Source organism: Oncorhynchus masou, chromosome 21 (assembly GCF_036934945.1).
Source record: "Oncorhynchus masou masou isolate Uvic2021 chromosome 21, UVic_Omas_1.1, whole genome shotgun sequence".
NCBI classification, from domain to species: domain Eukaryota; kingdom Metazoa; phylum Chordata; class Actinopteri; order Salmoniformes; family Salmonidae; genus Oncorhynchus; species Oncorhynchus masou.
Genome location: NC_088232.1, coordinates 37,131,996 through 37,152,669, shown reverse-complemented (window position 1 = coordinate 37,152,669; position 20,674 = coordinate 37,131,996). Strand labels below are relative to the sequence as shown.

The 20,674-nt window shown below is 45.3% G+C and overlaps 1 pseudogene; it reads right to left on the bottom strand.

Annotated features, from left to right (window-relative positions):
- LOC135508278 (TOG array regulator of axonemal microtubules protein 1-like) overlaps nt 1-20,674 on the bottom strand; it is a 38,130-nt pseudogene that overhangs the window by 14,684 nt on the left and 2,772 nt on the right.

The window sequence follows — 20,674 nt, the reverse complement described above, 5'->3', positions numbered from 1 at the left end:
TCTGAACATCAAACAGGATGAAATTGTCTCCCTCAATCCGTGCAATGGCTACTGCTATAGGTTTCAGGCTGCTTACCACTCTCTCCCAAAATACATCATCCAAGAGGATCCTCTTGATGTGGCTGGCCATATCGGCAGACTGTGTTATGGCCATTGCTTGGAGAGACTCCTTCCCCTCCAGGAGACTGTCAAACATGATGACAACACCATCCAAAGGGGTGAAGCTTCAATGTGGTGCTCTTATTCTTCTCACTTTGCTTGGTGAGGTAGATTGCTGCTATAACTTGATGACCCTTCACATACCTAACCATTTCCTTGCCTCTCTTGTAGAGTGTATCCATTGTTTTCAGTGCCATGATGTCCTTGAGGAGCAGATTCAATGCCTGAGCAGCACAGACAATGGATGTGATGTGAGGATAGGACTCCTCCACTTTATACCAAGCAGCCTTCATGTTTTCAGTATTGTCCGTCACCAGTGCAAATATCTTCTGTGGTCCAAGGTCATTGATGACTGCCTTCAGCTCATCTGCAATGTAGAGACTGGTGTCTCTGTTGTCACTTGTGTCTGTGCTCTTGTAGAATACTGGTTGAAGGGTGGAGATGATGTAGTTAATTATTCCTTGCCCACGAACATTCGACCACCCATCAGAGATGATTGCAATACAGTCTGCTTTCTCTATGATTTTCTTGACCTTCACTTGAACTCTGTTGAGGACCATGAGCTGTTGCTATCGATAAGGTGTCCGATTCATAATTTTCACCTCGAATAGAAGTAGAGGGACTTTTGTCAGAGGTTGCTTGTTGTGAGCACTGAGGGAACTTTATGCACTTGGCCATATGATTCTGCATCTTTGTTGCATTCTTCAAATATGATTTGGCACAGTATCTGTGAATGTACACAGTTTTTTTCTTCTACATTAGCTGCAGTGAAATGTCTCCACACATCAGATAGTGCCCATGGCATTATCCTCTAAAGATTAGAAAAAAAACGAGTACAAAAAAAAATACATTCCAGGGCTTAACTTCCGATGAAAAATTCCGGAAATTTACTGGAAAGTTTCCGACCCATTGCAACCATAAGACTGTTGTCCCACTCCTCTTCACTGGCTGTGCAAAGTTGATATTGGTGGGAACTGGAACACGCTGTTGCACACGTCAATCCAGAGCACCCCAAACGTGCTTAATGGGTGACATATCTGGTGAGTATGCAGGCCATGGAAGAACTGGGACATTTTCAGCTTCCAGGAATTGTGTACAGATTCTTGTGACATGGGGCCATGCATTATCATGCTGAAACATGAGCTGAATGGCACGACAATGGGCCTCTGGATCTCGTCACAGTATCTCTGTGCATTCAAATTGCCATCAATAAAATGCAGTTGTGTTCATTGTCCGTACCTTATGCTTGCCTATACCATAACCCCTCCGCCACCATGGGGCACTCTGTTTACAACGTTGACATCAGCAAACCGCTCGCCCACACGACACCATACATGCTGTCTGCCATCTGACTGGTACAGATGAAATATGAAACTGGGATTCATCTCTGAAGAACACTTCTCCGGCGTTATTTTCCCACTGAAGTTGGGTACCCCCGGAAATTGCAGTCAGGCCATGACCCTGGTGAGGACGGTAAGTACGCAGATGAGAGTCCCTGAGACAGTTACTGACAGTTTGTGCAGACATTCTTCAGTTGTGCAAACCCACAGTTTCATCAGCTGTCCGTCCGGGTGGCTGGTCTCAGACGATCCCGCAGGTGAAGAAGCCAGATGTGGAGGTACTGCGCTAGCATGGTTACATGTGGTCTGCAGTTGGGAGGCCGGTTGGAAGTACTGCAGAATTCTCTAAAACGACATTGGAGGTGGCTTGTGGTAGAGAAAATAACATTACTTTCTCTGGCAACAGCTCTGGTGGACATTCCTGCAGTCTGCATGTTAATTGCATACTCTCTCAAAACTTGAGACGTCTATGGCATTGTGTTGTGTGACAAAACTGCACATTTTAGAGTGGCCTGTTATTGTCCCCAGCACAAGGTGCACCTGTGTAATGATCGTGTTGTTTAATCAGCTTCTTGATATGCCACACCTGTCAGGTTGATGGATTATCTTGGCAAAGGAGAAATGCTTACTAACAGGGATGTAAACAAATGTATGCACAAAATGTTAGAGAAATAAACTTTTTGTGCGTATGGAAACTTTCTGGGATCTTTTATTTCAGCTCATGAAACATGGGACCAACACTTTACATGTTCTGTTTATATTTTTGTTAAGTGTAGTACTGGACAAACAACATATTGCAAACATAATGAAAATACACTGTTTTTAGACAGCGATATGCCTCAATGGAGCAGACCTCTTTGCAGTGACTGACCTTTGGCAGGCCTCACGGCTCTGATTGGCTCACGGCAGGCTAGTCTACTTGGGGGTGGAGAGTATGCTGTAGTCCTGTCCTCTTCCTCAGGTTCCATTGGTCCGTTCGAGTAGGTGACTCTTTGACCAACCACACTCACTTCAGGTATGATTTTATCTCTGAGTGGAATGCCTGGTGGAGAAAACACAGAAACACCATTAGAGCTAAATAGAAACAACGACTTAGCCAGTAATAAGAGAGATCGTTTTACATGTTAAATCCTCACTGTACCTTGAAGAGCACTGAAGTCCATGGAGACTGAAGATCTCAGCTTAGCAGAAGGCACTCTAGCAATGTGAGGCTTTGTTGAAGAGGAGGCAGAATTCCCAGGGCTTTTGAAAGAGGTCAGAGGTGAGTCATCAGGAGGGATATCAGATCCATCATACCTCGGGTGTGTGTACTTGAAAGTGGGACCATCATAGCATGGCCCCTTTGCCCACCATAATTCTTGAAACAGGATCTCATTTGGTTCAACCTAATTGAACCAAATGGTTCAACTTAGTCTACTGGTTGTCTACGTAGGTCTAAGAATCTTGTGGAATGTACCTGGTTTTGGTGCCATTGAGGGTGGTGTTTGGGGGTGAGTAGAGGCTGGAGAGGCCGCTCTCGCTAGCTGGGCTGGTGACGGTGGGAGAGTTGTGAGAGGGGAAGTCCAGAGCCAGCTCCAGTTTCATGGCTGAGTCTGGGCTATCTGGGTCAGGGTCTGAGCCACTCAGACTCACCTTAGCCGCCTTCTTAGCTGCGCTGCAGCGCAGAGAGCGCAGGGAGTTCAACATCTATAAACAACAACACATTAGCTCATCAGTAACCTGAGAGCAAGGCAAGAGGGTGCTGTGCATACAGATAATATTTTATGCAAGGGTGTTATATCCATGACAATTTAGATGTCAAGTACTATTTCCCCAGCACTAACATTACATCAAGGATACTTAGTCCCAAATATGACCCATTTCACCACCACTGCAGTAATGAAGGGGAAACATTATCCACATTGCATATTCTTGCACTGAGTTATTCTGAGTACAGATATGAATAAAACCCTGATGGCAAGATGGTAGCTTTAAGACAGTATCCTAGCTAAATCCATCTGGAGACTTCACTAAGCAGAACCTTGTGTGTAAAACATTGATCCTGACCTCCTGCCGGTCCAAGGGGTCCTCTTCTTGGTCTTGGTCCTGCAGGCTGAGGTGATCCAGGTCTAGGCGAAGGTCCCTCTCAGACAGGTGGTCCTGCAGGCTGGATGGAGATGGAGCTAGAGGACTAGACCACTGGCCATTCTGAGACAAGCCCCGCTCTGGCAGGAGAAGGCCTGAGGATGGGGAGATAGGCAGCCCGGTCCGCGTCCTGCTCAGAGCCTGTCGGAAAGACGAGGCAGATGAGGAGCTCACCAGAGCAGCACGGTGAGGCCGTGGAGAACACCTGCTGGATGAGAAGTCACCTGTGGGGACAAAGAAAGCACTCAACAACATGCCTCAAATAAATTACATGACTATCAAGATCTACCCAATATGCAGAAGACACCAGACCCATACTTGACATGTCTTTCCAGGGGCTGGGGTCTCGTCTTTGAGGGCTGCTCTCTCTCATGTTGGGCCAAGTGTTGGACATTGACAGTGAGGAGTCAGCGCGGCGGTGGGACAGTGTAGGGGTCAGCAGGCCCTCGGGGAGTGTAGCCATAGGGTAGGAGGGCAGTAGGAAGGTGCCCTGGGCCGAGGGGTTGGATAAGGTGTGCTCAAAGCCGGAGGTCCCAGAGAGGAGACGGGCCTTGTGTACCACTGCAACACAAAGATCCTTCAGTTACCTTTCAATGAAACTGTTCTGTAGAAGGCACAGACTGAGCAGAGTAAAGACTTCCTCACCTCCCTCTGTGTCAGAGAAGTTGGTAGATTTAAAGATGTCAGGGTCTAAGTCAAGGCTCCCACTCCTTCTCAAGCGTCCAGGGGATTCCCTCCTAGAGGACAGGGTTTTATGGGGCTCTGCAGAACCTAGAGGACAACAAATCAGCTATTACTGTAGTGTACCTCAACCATCATATATTGTCTATCAATACAATACGATGACTGGTTGCTTCAGCAACTCATATTAAGTTTCAAAGTGATATGGTCAATGGAGTCCTCTTCATTGAGGTCAAGCTAAAGCTGGGGTCAGGCAGGCTTGTGAGCCCAGTTCCTGGCATGGGGAATGTAATCGGATACTAGTTTGTTTCACTTGATAAATTATTCTGTCTAGGTTTAATACCTTTAGCTAAGCCAAAGCTTAGTTAAAACATCCAAACCCATTCGTTCAGTAATATTTAAAAACAGACTTTATGAGAGAGCAGCGAAGGGGGACATTTGTGCGGACACTGTTTGTTTATACTGTGCAGTAAAAGTTGTTGGTGTGTTCTGTAGCCTGCTTTAAAAAATACCAAGTCCAGTCTTGCCTGCAAGCACAGGCTAATCTTGTAAACAGTGGCTACGTAGAGGGTCACAAACACTCAACTAACTCACACAAGTTTTACTTTTGTATTTCACTGCATGCTTTACTAGCAAAAAACATACAGCAGAAATATTGTATTATCATTTTACATTATTTGTAGGCTACTTTAGCAAAGTCTTGTACAATATTTTGAACTCATTTCAAATTCACAATGCACCCGATTCAATAGTATTCACTCGTATACATTCAGCATTGTGTTAGATTACATACTGTAGGTATACAGTACGGATAGGCAATACAGTACCAGTCAAAAGTTTGGACACACCTACACATTCCAGGGTTTTTCTTTCTTTTTACTATTTTCTGCATTGTAGAACAATAGTGAAGACATCAACACTAAACTCAGCAAAAAAAGAAACGTCCTCTCACTGTCAACTGTGTTTAACATGTGTAAATATTTGTATGAACATAACAAGATTCAACAACTGAGGCATAAACTGAACAAGTTCCACAGACATGTGACTAACAGAAATTGAATAATGTGTCCCTGAACAAATGGGGGGAGGGTCAAAATCAAAAGTAACCATCAGTATCTCGTGTGGCCACCAGCTGAATTAAATACTGCAGCACATCTCCTCCTCATAGACTGCACCATATTTGCTAGTTCTTGCGGTGAGACGGCATCCCAGGCGGCATCAGTTCCAAGATGGCGTAGCAGTAAGTCGTCCTGTCGTATCGTCTCTCTGTAAATATCGTCTCTTTTTCGTTTTAGATATTTTTCTTCGCATATCTTTAAAAACATTTTTGCTCGCTTCCAAATACTCTCCTGCAACCCGCCTCACCCAATGTAGCTACTTTTCCTAAAGTATTTATATTTACTTCGGAACCGGAACCCCTCAACTGAAGCTAGCCAGCTAACCACCTGCTATGCTAGCGGTCTTCAGCTAACCGGTCATCAGCTAACCCTTAGCTCGGAAAGCTCTCGCCAGTTCGAACAACGCGACGCTAACCAGAGCATAACGGACCTATTTATTTTTTTAACCCCGGATTCCCACCGCAAACGGAACATCTTTCAGCTGGATCTTCACAACTAGCTATCAAGCTAAACCGCAACCCTGGTTGATTACTCCTGGCCAGCGTTTCCACCCACGTAGCTTGAAGCTAGCCCGGCCAGAGCTCTTGTGCTCATAGCATACTCCTGGGCTACAATACCCGGACCCACGACCGGTCTATCGATGTCACTGCATGAAGAGGAATAAACAGACTCACCCCAGGCGAACTCTCTAGCCCTCGCTATCTCCTTGCTTGCTAATTCGGCATGCTAACTGCTAGCTTGTTTAGCCCAGGTCCGCTAACTACTACCTTGTTTACCCCGGCCTGCTAATCTGCTAGCACAGGCCTGCTAATCTGTTAGCTTGTTAGCACAGGCCTGCTAACCGTCTGCATTGCCGCGTCCCAAACACTCAGTGGCCCATATGTACTTTCTATCTCTTCCCGATTTTTTTTTATTTTTATACCTTCCGGAAATCTGCCTCAACCAATGTGATACGGAATCGCTATTATTTTTAGAACACACTCAAGAACCTCCAGAAGCTAACCAGCTAACTAGCTACAAGCTATTTAGTCATTGTTAGTTTTTTAACCTGGATAACACTCGCCAGTCCAGCCCCCCTGCCCCATGGACTCTGATCACTTGGCTACATAGCTGATGCACGCTGGACTGTCCATTAATCACGGTACTCCATTCTGCTTGTTTGTTTTATCTGTCGGCCTCGTTGCCTAGTCAATGCCATTTTACCTGCTGTTGTTATGCTAGCTGATTAGCTGTTGTTTCACCCACTGTTTTAGCTAGCTTTCCCAGTTCAACACCTGTGATTACTGTATGTCTCGCTGTATGTCTCTCTCAATTGTCAATATGCCTTGTATACTGTTGCTCAGGTTAATTATCATTGTTTTAGTTCACAATGGAGCCCCTTGTCCCACTCCTCATACCCCTGATACCTCCTTTGTCCCACCTCCCACATATGCGGTGACCTCACCCATTACAACCAGCATGTCTAGAGATAAAACCTCTCTCATCATCACCCAGTGCCTGGGCTTACCTCCGCCGTACCCGCACCCCACCATACCCCTGTCTGCGCATTATGCCCTGAATATATTCTACCATGCCCAGATACCTGCTCATCTTATTCTCTGTCCCCAACGCTCTAGGCGACCAGTTTTGATAGCCTTTAGCCGCACCCTCATACTACTCCTTCTCTGTTCCGCGGGTGATGTGGAGGTAAACCCAGGCCCTGCATGTCCCCAGGCACCCTCATTTGTTGACTTCTGTGATCGAAAAAGCCTTGGTTTCATACATGTCAACATCAGAAGCCTTCTCCCTAAGTTTGTTTTACTCACTGCTTTAGCACACTCTGCTAACCCTGATGTCCTTGCCGTGTCTGAATCCTGGCTCAGGAAGGCCACCAAAAATCCAGAGATTTCCATACCCAACTATAACATCTTCTGTCAAGATAGAACTGCCAAAGGGGGAGGAGTTGCATTCTACTGCAGAGATAGCCTGCAAAGTAATGTCATACTTTCCAGGTCCATACCCAAACAGTTCGAACTACTAATTCTGAAAATTACTCTCTCCAGAAATAAGTCGCTCACTGTTGCCGCCTGCTACCGACCCCCCTCAGCTCCCAGCTGTGCCCTGGACACCATTTGTGAATTGATTGCCCCCCATCTAGCTTCAGAGTTTGTTCTGTTAGGTGACCTAAACTGGGATATGCTTAACACCCCGGCAGTCCTACAATCTAAGCTAGATGCCCTCAATCTCACACAAATCATCAAGGAACCCACCAGGTACAATCCTAACTCTGTAAGCAAGGGCACCCTCATAGACGTCATCCTGACCAACTGGCCCTCCAAATACACCTCCGCTGTCTTCAATCAGGATCTCAGCGACCACTGCCTCATTGCCTGTATCCTCTACGGTGCCGCAGTCAAACGACCACCCCTCATCACTGTCAAACGCTCCCTAAAACACTTCTGTGAGCAGGCCTTTCTAATCGACCTGGCCCGGGTACCCTGGAAGGACATTGACCTCATCCCGTCAGTTGAGGATGCCTGGTCATTCTTTAAGAGTAACTTCCTCACCATTTTAGATAAGCATGCTCCGTTCAAAAAATGCAGAACTAAGAACAGATACAGCCCTTAGTTCACTCCAGACCTGACTGCCCTCGACCAGCACAAAAACATCCTGTGGCGGACTGCAATAGCATCGAATAGTCCCCGCGATATGCAACTGTTCAGGGAAGTCAGGAACCAATACACACAGTCAGTCAGGAAAGCTAAGGCCAGCTTCTTCAGGCAGAAGTTTGCATCCTGTAGCTCCAACTCCAAAAAGATCTGGGACACTGTGAAGTCCATGGAGAACAAGAGCACCTCCTCCCAGCTGCCCACTGCACTGAGGCTAGGGAACACGGTCACCACCGACAAATCCATGATTATTGAAAACTTCAACAAGCATTTCTCAACGGCTGGCCATGCCTTCCGCCTGGCTACTCCAACCTCAACCAACAGCTCTGGCCCCCCCGCAGCGCCTCGCCCAAGCCTCTCCAGGTTCTCCTTTACCCAAATCCAGATAGCAGATGTTCTGAAAGAGCTGCAAAACCTGGACCCGTATAAATCAGCTGGGCTTGACAATCTGGACCCTCTATTTCTGAAACTATCCACCGCCATTGTCGCAACCCCTATTACCAGCCTGTTCAACCTCTCTTTCATATCGTCTGAGATCCCCAAGGATTGGAAAGCTGCCGCAGTCATCCCCCTCTTCAAAGGGGGAGACACCCTGGACCCAAACTGTTACAGACCTATATCCATTCTGCCTTGCCTATCTAAGGTCTTCGAAAGCCAAGTCAACAAACAGGTCACTGGCCATCTCGAATCCCACCGTACCTTCTCCGCTATGCAATCTGGTTTCTGAGCCGGTCACGGGTGCACCTCGGCCACACTCAAGGTACTAAACGACATCATAACCGCCATCGATAAAAGACAGTACTGTGCAGCCGTCTTCATCGACCTTGCCAAGGCTTTCGACTCTGTCAATCACCATATTCTTATCGGCAGACTCAGTAGCCTCGGTTTTTCGGATGACTGCCTTGCCTGGTTCACCAATTACTTTGCAGACAGAGTTCAGTGTGTCAAATCGGAGGGCATGCTGTCCGGTCCTCTGGCAGTCTCTATGGGGGTGCCACAGGGTTCAATTCTCGGGCCGACTCTTTTCTCTGTATATATCAATGATGTTGCTCTTGCTGCGGGCGATTCCCTGATCCACCTCTACGCAGACGACACCATTCTATATACTTCCGGCCCGTCATTGGACACTGTGCTATCTAACCTCCAAACGAGCTTCAATGCCATACAACACTCCTTCCGTGGCCTCCAACTGCTCTTAAACGCTAGTAAAACCAAATGCATGCTTTTCAACCGATCGCTGCCTGCACCCGCATGCCCGACTAGCATCACCACACTGGATGGTTCCGACCTTGAATATGTGGACACCTATAAGTACCTAGGTGTCTGGCTAGACTGCAAACTCTCCTTCCAGACCCATATCAAACATCTCCAATCGAAAATCAAATCAAGAGTCGGCTTTCTATTCCGTAACAAAGCCTCCTTCACTCACGCTGCCAAGCTTACCCTATTAAAACTGACTATCCTACCGATCCTCGACTTCGGCGATGTCATCTACAAAATTGCTTCCAACACTCTTCTCAGCAAACTGGATGCAGTTTATCACAGTGCCATCCATTTTGTCACTAAAGCACCTTATACTACCCACCACTGCGACTTGTATGCTCTAGTCGGCTGGCCCTCGCTACATATTCGTCGCAAGACCCACTGGCTCCAGGTCGTCTACAAGGCCATGCTAGGTAAAGCTCCGCCTTATCTCAGTTCACTGGTCACGATGGCAACACCCATCCGTAGCACGCGCTCCAGCAGGTGTATCTCACTGATCATCCCTAAAGCCAACACCTCATTCGGCCGCCTTTCGTTCCAGTACTCTGCTGCCTGTGACTGGAACGAATTGCAAAAATCGCTGAAGTTGGAGACCTTTATCTCCCTCACCAACTTCAAACATCAGCTATCTGAGCAGCTAAGCTATCGCTGCAGCTGTACATAATCTATTGGTAAATAGCCCACCCATTTTCACCTACCTCATCCCCACACTGTTTTTATTTATTTACTTTTCTGCTCTTTTGCACACCAATATCTCTACCTGTACATGATCATTTATCAATCCAGTGTTAATCTGCAATATTGTAATTATTCGCCTACCTCCTCATGCCTTTTGCACACATTGTATATAGACTCCCCTTTTTTTTCTACTGTGTTATTGACTTGTTAATTGTTTACTCCATGTGTAACTCTGTGTTGTCTGTTCACACTGCTATGCTTTATCTTGGCCAGGTCGCAGTTGTAAATGAGAACTTGTTCTCAACTAGCCTACCTGGTTAAATAAAAGGTGAAATAAATAAATAAATAAAAATCCCCAGCCGCGCCCTCAGAGCATGCGCAGACCAGCTGGCTGGTGTGTTTACGGACATATTTAATCAATCCCTATCCCAGTCTGCTGTTCCCACATGCTTCAAGAGGGCCACCATTGTTCCTGTTCCCAAGAAAGCTAAGGTAACTGAGCTAAACGACTACCGCCCCGTAGCACTCACTTCCGTCATCATGAAGTGCTTTGAGAGACTAGTCAAGGACCATATCACCTCCACCCTACCTGACACCCAAGACCCACTCCAATTTGCTTACCGCCCAAATAGGTCCACAGACGATGCAATCTCAACCACACTGCCCTAGACCATCTGGACAAGAGGAATAACTATGTGAGAATGCTGTTCATCGACAACAGCTCGGCATTTAACGCCATAGTACCCTCCAAACTCGTCATCAAGCTTGAGACCCTGGGTCTCGACCCCGCCCTGTGCAACTGGGTACTGGACTTCCTGACGGGCCGCCCCCAGGTGGTGAGGGTAGGCAACAACATCTCCACCCCGCTGATCCTCAACACTTGGGCCCCACAAGGGTGCATTCTGAGCCCTCTCCTGTACTCCCTGTTCACCCACGACTGCGTGGCCACGCACGCCTCCAACTCAATCATCAAGTTTGCGGACGACACAACCGTGGTAGGCTTGATTACCAACAACGACGAGACGGCCTACAGGGAGGAGGTGAGGGCCCTCTGAGGGTGGTGTCAGGAAAATAACCTAAGGAGATGATTGTGGACTTCAGGAAACAGCAGAGGGAACACCCCCCTATCCACATCGATGGAACAGTAGTGGAGAGGGTAGTAAGTTTTAAGTTCCTCGGCATACACATCACAGACAAACTGAATTGGTCCACCCACACAGACAGCACCGTGAAGAAGGCACAGCAGCGCCTCTTCAACCTCAGGAGGCTGAAGAAATTTGGCTTGTCACCAAAAGCACTCACAACTTCTACAGATGCACAATCGAAAGCATCCTGGCGGGCTGTATCACCGCCCTGTACGGCAACTGCTCCGCCCACAACCGTAAGGCTCTCCAGAGGGTAGTGAGGTCTGCACAACGCATCACCGGGGGCAAACTACCTGCCCTCCAGGACACCTACACCACCCGATGTTACAGGAAGGCCATAAAGATCATCAAGGACAACAACCACCCGAGCCACTGCCTGTTCACCCCGCTATCATCCAGAAGGCGAGGTCAGTACAGGTGCATCAAAGCAGGGACCGAGAGACTGAAAAACAGCTTCTATCTCAAGGCCATCGGACTGTTAAACAGCCACCACTAACATTGAGTGGCTGCTGCCAACACACTGACTCAACTCCAGCCACTTTAATAATGGGAATTGATGGGAAATGTAAAATATATCACTAGCCACTTTAACTATGCCACTTTGTTTACATACTCATCTCATATGTATATACTGTACTCGATACCATCTACTGTATCTTGCCTATGCTGCTCTGTACCATCACTCATTCATATATCTTTATGTACATATTCTTTATCCCCTTACACGTGTGTGTATAAGACAGTAGTTTTGGAATTGTTAGTTAGATTACTTGTTGGTTATTACTGCATTGTCGGAACAAGAAGCACAAGCATTTCGCTACACTCGCATTAACATCTGCTAACCATGTGTATGTGACAAATAAAATTTGATTTGATTTGAGATGTTACCCCACTCTTCCACCAAGGCAAACTGCAAGTTCCCGGACATTTTGGGGGGAATGGCCCTACCCTCCGATCCAACAGGTCCCAGATGTGCACAATGGGATTGAGATCCGGGCTCTTCGCTGGCCATGGCTGACATGGCCAACACTGACATTCATGTCTTGCAGGAAATCAAACACAGAATGAGCAGTATGGCTGGTGGTATTGTCATGCTGGAGGGTCATGTCAAGATGAGCCTGCAGGAAGGGTACCACATGAGGGAGGAGGATGTCTTCCCTGTAACTCACAGCTTTGCAGATTGCCTGCAATGACAACAAACTCAGTCCGATGATGCGGTGACACACCGCCCCAGACCATGACGGACACTCCACCTCCAAATCGATCCCGCTCCAGAGTACAGGCCTCGGTGTAGCGCTCATTCCTTCGATGATAAACGCGAATCCATCACCCCTGGTGAGACAAAACCGCAACTCGTCAATAAAGAGCACTTTTTGACAGTCCTGTCTGGTCCAGCAACGGTGGGTTTGTTCACATAGGCGATGTTGTTGCCGGTGATGTAAGGCATGTCCTCACCTGACAACAGGCCTACAAGCCCTCAGTCCAGCTTCTCTCAGACTATTGTGGACAGTCTGAGCACTGATGGAGGGATTGTGCGTTCCTGGTGTAACTTGGGAAGTTGTTGTTGCCATCCTGTACCTGTCCTGCAGGTGTGATGTTTGGATGTACCGATCCTGTGCAGGTGTTGTTACACGTGGTCTGCCATTGCGAGGACAATCAGATGTCCGTCCTGTCTCCCTGTAGCGCTGTCTTAGGCGTCTCACAGTACAAACATTGCAATTTATTGCCCTGGCTACATCTGCAGTCCTCATGCCCCCTTGCAGCATGCCTAAGGCACATTCACGCAGATGAGCAGGGACCCTGGGCATCTTTCTTTTGGGGGTTTTCAGTCAGTAGAAAGGCCTCTTTAGTGTCCTAAGTTTTAATAACTGTGACCTGAATTGCCTACTGTCTGTAAGCTGTTAGTGTCTTAATGACCGTTTCACAGGTGCATGTTCATTAATTGTTTATGGTTCATTGAACAAGCATGGGAAACAGTGCTTAAACCCTTTACAATGAAGAACTGTGAAGTTATTTAGATTTTTACGAATTATCTTTGAAATACAGGGTCCTGAAAAAGGGACATTTCTTTTTTTGCTGAGTTTATGAAATAACACATATGGAATCATGTACTATCCAAACGTGAAAACAAATCAAAATATATTTTATATTTGAAATTCCTCAAAGTAGCCACCCTTTGCCTTGATGACAGCTCTGCACACTAATTGCATTTGAGGTTTGGTCCAACAGAATCGGTAATTTAGACACCAAAAGATATTGAGAGATTATTTTACTGTAATAGAAGAGTAGTTAACCTTTCCAACGCTACCCTTTTTATGTATAAACTCCTCAAAGTGTGTGCAGAGTAGATGCTACTAAAACAGGAGTATCAGTGAACATTGATTCTGGAAAATGAATGCTCAGTTTGTCACGCGCGGCATTAAGCCAGCATTTTAGCCAGACTGTTATACTGGCTGTCTAGTCCGTTTATAAATGTGCAATAAGCATAAAACAATTATACACTGAGTGTTCAAAACATTAAGAACACCTTCCTAAAATTGAGTTGCGCAGGGATGCTGGCCCATGTTGACTCCAATGCTTCCCACATTTGTGCCAAGTTGGCTTGATGTCCTTTGAGTGGTGGACCACTCTTGATACATACGGGAAACTGTTGACCATGAAAAACACAGCAGCATTGCTAAGGGTTAGGGTTAACATACACAATCTATGTCTCAAAGCTTAAAAATTATTATTTAACCTGTCCCCTCCACTTCATCTACACTAATTGGAGTGGATTTAACAAGTGACATCAATAAGGGATCCTAGCTTTCACCTGGTCAGTCTATGTCACTAAAAGAGCAGGAGTTCATAATGTTTTGTATACTCAGTGTATAAGGAATTGGCAATTCGTTCTCATTCTGAGAAATAAGTAAATTCACTTGATTTCAACATCTGAACAAAGTGGACAAACTAGCATGCTGTTCAAATGGAGTGTGCAAGCTGTCATCAAGGCAAAGGGTGGCTACTTGAAAGAATCTCAAATATAAAATATATTTAGATTTTTTTAACACTTTTTAGGTTACTACTTGATTCCATGTGTTATTTCATAGTTTTCATGTCTTCACTATTATTCTACAATGTAGAAAGTAGTACAAATAAAGAAAAACCCTTGATTGAGTAGGTGTCCAAACATTTGACTGGTACTGTATATATCGTGATTTGCCCATAAGCAAAAATAATAATAATTAAGATGATTTTTAGGGCATATCGCCCAGCTCTAGTATACCAGAAGGTACTAAAAGTAGTGGAGGTACTAGTTTCTAAGTCCTATAACAGAACAATACTTATTATGTCCAAATCAACCAACCATACAAACCACATCAGGAGTGTGGCATGCATCTTATTCTCCTGTCACTACTCCGCTGCTTCACTGTAAGGTATCTAAACGAGAGGTCAAGTTGCACAAAAATACCCTGGCAATTGAATACCTAAGTACTATCGCTAGCATTCCCGCTTCAGATGATACCAAGTTTATGACACAGTATCTGCTGTATAATCTCTATTGGCTTCCCCACCTAGACTGGTCCTTTCCATCCTTTGAGAGCTTTTCTCCTGACCACTGCCTCTGGTTGTCTGACTGGGTCTTTTCAGTGAGCCAAGTCAACCGTGGGCTAGTTGACTGCAATGGGAAGGAAGCCTCCAACAGGGTGGTGGCCGTGATCACAAACCAACTGTGACTGCAAAGTGGAGGAACTCTGATAAATCACTGAAGCTAACTATTGCTTTCATCAACTTTAGTAATTACTGGCCTTCCTACCTAAAAATCAATACCTCATATATTCTCCTTTGTCAACAGAGAACACAAAATGAATGTATTTGATCACACTGTTTTCATAGTGAGAACCAGATCAAGGTTTAGTACTAACTTATTGCATTCTCAACAACTCATTCTCAATGCCAGCCTCCATGCCTCATATTAAGTGTCTATTTATTGAACGCCTACGAACGGCATTGGCGCTAAACAGCAGAAACATGAAGAGGAGTGACTGACTGACTCCCACTGACACATCAACCATGTTTAGAGAAAGCACCACCCCGTCACTTCAAGGACACATCCATATATTGTCACAATACATTACACAACTCTCCATCTACCTATGCATTCTTGTAGAGACATTTTTACACCAGTTCAAGATGGAAAGCACAACAGTGGTTAGGATTTCAAGGGTGAAACATGCTAATGTACTTGCTTGGTACTTGTCTTGTGTACTCAATGTCTTCCCAATAATGGCAGCAAAATATAGGCAATTACGCCATGGAATTGTTAAATACTAGTTTCTGATTGGCTTAAAAGGCGTTCTACTGGGCATTATTTCCCTATAATGTACAGAAATAACCAACGGCTATGAATTTGTTTAATCCTTGTTGCGCGAGACCTGCATGGCACTCTTCTTTCTACTCAGTCATGTCAGTGCTCTGAATGGTGTGCAATGGTGTGGATACATTGACTCTGTGTGATAATCCTATTCAAAACTGGTTTAATCTATAACCTGGCTAACTTCAGCACTGACAGCAACTGAACTGTCAGCTTGTGCGGTAGCTCTTGATGCATGCAAGAGACAGAAGTGGGCACTTACCGAAACTGGGGACATATGTCTCCGGACTCAGCTTCTGGGTATGGGACAGGCAGTCTTCACTGATGACCTGAGGAGATAAAATCAAGGGGTAACAATGGTGACACTTATCCATCACTGAGAGCTACAATACTGGGTCAAGTTCACGTCAAACATAAACGATTATTTGAAAACATAGAGAGCCTACCATGGATCAAATGTAATTTCATCCATTGGTGTCAACAAAGCAATGTTTAGCTCAAAGTAATTGTGTGCTCTGGGACTGTCAGTGTATAGACACGAGCTCAAATTGGCATCTGTCTACGTCAATGACATGTACCACTCTTATTAAACTTTTAAAGGTGTTGCCATGGCACATTTGTAAGCCTCACAGTAAAATAGATCTCTGAGGTAAGGAGAGTGATGTGCAGTTTTCACCTTAAACACCAAAGCTTCCCTCAGACAGGGTGTTGAGATCCATCTCACAGCTATCTGATTAAAAGCAACTCACATTGTCTTCAGACGAACCCACCTTTAGTCTGTTATCCCCACCAGTCTCTGTGACAGTGCTGGGATTTCTCCCCCGCAGATCTTCATCCGAGTGCATTGCCTATACTTTTGTTGCATCTTTGCGACTATTCAGTAGTCTAAGTAGGCTACTCTCTATTATGCGAAACAGGGAAGATGGCCAGTGTTTCCCACTACGAACCTATGCCACTGTCTGACACTGACAGCTGGGTGTTTCAGTATCTGAGAGAATGAAACGTGCAGATTAGCAAATTGACTTCCCTGATGAGTGGATCTTGGAGTAAACCCATTGTAGCCTGGGGTTCCCCGCAGCTACATAGATAAAGCTCTTTGGATTATCACTCATCGAGGTACAGGTGCCCTGTAATATTAGGTACTTGTCTCCCCCAAGCAGTCAAATATGTAGTCTCACCTTTTCTGTCTAATGTGGATCATGCAATAGATATGTATTCAAACCCTCTATTGATGTACAGTAGGCCTACATTATTATCCTACGTATTCTTCAGATATACTACATATTCTATCCATGTCTACACATCCCATCACTCACACACACATATTTTATACAACGGACTCCGACATTACTTGTCCTAATATTTCGGGCTCATGAGTGGCGCAGGGGTCTAAGGCATGGCATCTCAGTGCTAGAGACATCAATACAGACTCCCTGGTTCGAATCCAGGTTGTATCCCAACCAGTCGTGATTGGGAGTCCCATAGGGCGGTGCACAATTGGCCCAGAGAAGCACAAGGTTGAACTTCACTCAACTTTCCAGAGATTTCCACTTCAGTCAACACTATCAATGTTTCGCTCTACTGCGGGAAATGTGCTTGAATCAACGCAATATTAGCCACTTTCAATGTAACATACCGAAACAAAACAAACTATGCAAGACTTAGTATGCAAAACTATGCAAGAGATTTTGCTGTAGGCAAAGCGCATTGGAGTAGGATTCTATTGCATTGACAGACACGTGGGCCTCCCGGGTGCAGTGCCAACTGTGCCACCAGAGACTGAGTTCGCGCCCAGGCTCTGTCGTAACCGGCCGCGACCGGGAGGTCTATGGGCGACGCACAATTGGCCTAGCATCGTCCGGGTTAGGCCGGTAGGGTTTGGCCGGTAGGGATATCCTTATCTCATCGCGCACCAGCAACCCCTGTGGCGGGCCGGGCGCAGTGCACGCTAACCAAGGTTACCAGGTGTACGGTGTTTCCTCCGACACATTGGTGCGGCTGGCTTCCGGGTTGGATGCGCGCTGTGTTAATAAGCAGTGCGGCTTGGTTGGGTTGTGTATCGGAGGACGCATGACTTTCAACCTTCTTCTCTCCCGAGCCTGTACGGGAGTTGTAGCGATGAGACAAGATAGTCGCTACTAACAATTGGATACCAAGAAATTGGGGAGAAAAATGGGGTAAAATGTAAAAAAAAAAAGAAAAAAAAGACCTGTGCACATTTGTTCATATTCTTTGCTAGTTATTAAGTTATTAGCCCAGTTATCGCTCATTTCTAGTCAACAATGGGTGAGTGGTTGCTTCCTATAAGAGCACAAAATGTGTGCATTTTAAAATAGTTTTCTTAATGTCTTAAAGGAGCAGTGTTGTATTTTGAGACGGTTTTGAATAAGCGAAGTAGCCAATAGGCAGAGGGTAGCATAATTTGTCTGTTTCTCTAATAATGGTATGGGAATAATAATACATTTTATTTTGTAAAGTGGTTTCTTACATCAAACAACATTTTCAGTCACGTACTTGTTTGAAGGACAAGTGGATAAACAGGTTAATGTCAAGCCCTGTATGTTTTTTCAAAAGTATCATGGAATGTAGGGCTACATTGAACACCACACATTTGCTGTGAGAGACGGAATCTAAAACAAAATACCAGACAATCACATTGTATGATTTTTAAGTAATTAATTTGCATTTTATTGCATGACATAAGTATTTGATCACCTACCAACCAGTAGGAATTCCGGCTCTCACAGACCTGTTAGTTTTTCTTTAAGGAGCCCTCCTGTTCTCCACTCATTACCTGTATTAACTGCACCTGTTTGAACTCGTTACCTGTATAAAAGACACCTGTCAATCACACTCAATCAAACAGACTCCAACCTCTCCACAATGACCAAGACCAGAGAGCTGTGTAAGGACATCAGGGTTAAAATTGCAGACCTGCACAAGGCTGGGATGGGCTACAGGGCAATAGGCAAGCAGCTTGGTGAGAAGGCAACAACTGTTGGCACAAATATTAGAAAATGGAAGAAGTTCAAGATGACGGTCAATCACCCTCAGTCTGGGGCTACATGCAAGATCTCACCTCGTGGGGCATCAATGATCATGAGGAAGGTGAGGGATCAGCCCAGAACTACACGGCAGGACCTAGTCTATGACCTGAAGAGAGCTGGAACCACAGTCTCAAAGAAAACCATTAATAACACACTACGCCGTCATGGATAAAAATCCTGCAGCGCACGCAAGGTCCCCCTGCTTAAGCCAGCGCATGTCCAGGCCCGTCTGAAGTTTGCCAATGACCATCTGGATGATCCAGAGGAGGAATGGGAGAAGGTCATGTGGTCTCATGAGACAAAAATAGAGCTTTTTGGTCTAAACTCCACTCGCCATGTTTGGAGGAAGAAGAAGGATGAGTACAACCCCAATAACACCATCCCAACTGTGACGCATGGAGGTGGAAACATCATTCTTTGGGGATGCTTTTCTGCAAAGGGGACAGGACGACTGCACCATATTGAGGGGAGGATGGATGGGGCCATGTATCGTGAGATCTTGGCCAACAACTTCCTTCCCTCAGTAAGAGCATTGAAGATGGGTCATGGCTGGGTCTTCCAGCATGACAACGACCCGAAACACACAGCCAGGGCAACAAAGGAGTGGCTCCGTAAGATGCATCTCAAGGTCCTGGAGTGGCCTAGCCAGTCTCCAGACCTGAACCCAATAGAAAACCTTTGGAGGGAGCTGAAAGTCCGTATTGCCCAGCGATAGCCCCGAAACCTGAAGGATCTGGAGAAGGTCTGTATGGAGGAGTGGGCCAAAATCCCTGCTGCAGTGTGTGCAAACCTGGTCAAGAACTACAGGAAACATATGATCTCTGTAATTGCAAACAAAGGTTTCTGTACCAAATATTAAGTTCTGCTTTTCTTATGTATCAAATACTTGTCATGCAATGAAATGCAAATTAATTACTTAAAAGTCATACAATGTGATTTTTCTGGATTTTTGTTTTAGATTCCATCTCTCACAGTGGAAGTGTACCTATGATAAAAACATGCTTTGTAAGTAGGAAAATCTGCAAAATCGGCAGTGCATCAAATACTTGTTCTCCCCACTGTATGTGTATGCGATCAATAATATTATTTGATTTTCCCTGACTGACCACAACTTGAAATGCCTGAGAATGCATCTCTGAAATGACAAAAAAATGAATGTTCAATGTCACATCAAGCATCAAACAAATAGTTTGCTTGCCTTCAGAATATGGTAGAGCCCACCCCCTTTTCTTATCTCAAATTTAGACTAAGTTGATTGATAAACACTGACATGGTAGCTGTCATCTCTCTCCTCCTAATTAGCCACAAGGCAACTGACTGCTCACCAAATGGTTGTCATGGCAACAAAACAAAATAAACTACCAGCCCTTGCAGACAGGTGACAGTCCTTTTCAGGCCCTTTGCAATCAGTGCACTCGGGCTTTGATTGTGGAGACAAACAAATCAACTGAAACACAAACCCTGAGGTTGATGTTGAAGTCAATAGGAAAGATGCTACTCCAAGAGCACAGTAAATCAGTGACTGATTGAAAGGCAACTTATTCCATTGGATCTGCATTAATATTTTTAGAAGCCCTTTACACCATTAAACATGTGAACTTTGATTGCTGAGTCAATAATGTCAACCAAAGGGAAACATTTGCATCATCACTGCATACATAACTACACTGAACAAAAACATAAACACAACATGTTAAGTGCTGGTCCCATGTTTCATGAGCTAAATAAAAGATTCCAGAAATGTTCTTATACACACAAATATTATTTCTCTCAAATTTTGGGCACAAATTTGTTTATATCCCTGTTCATGAGAATTGTATCCTTTGTCAAGATAAGCCATCCACCTGACAGGTGTGGCATATCAAGAAGCTGTTTAAATAGCATGATCATTACACTGGTAAACCTTGTGCTGGGGACAATAAAAGGCCACTAAAATGTGCAATTGTATCACACAACACAATGCTACAGATGTCTCATGTTTTGAGGGAGCATGCAATTGAAATGCTGACTGCAGGAATGTCCATCAGAGCTGTTGCCAGAGAATTGAACATTCATTGCTCTACCATAAGCCGCCTCCAATGTCATTTTAGAGAATTTGGCAGCATGCCTCACAACTG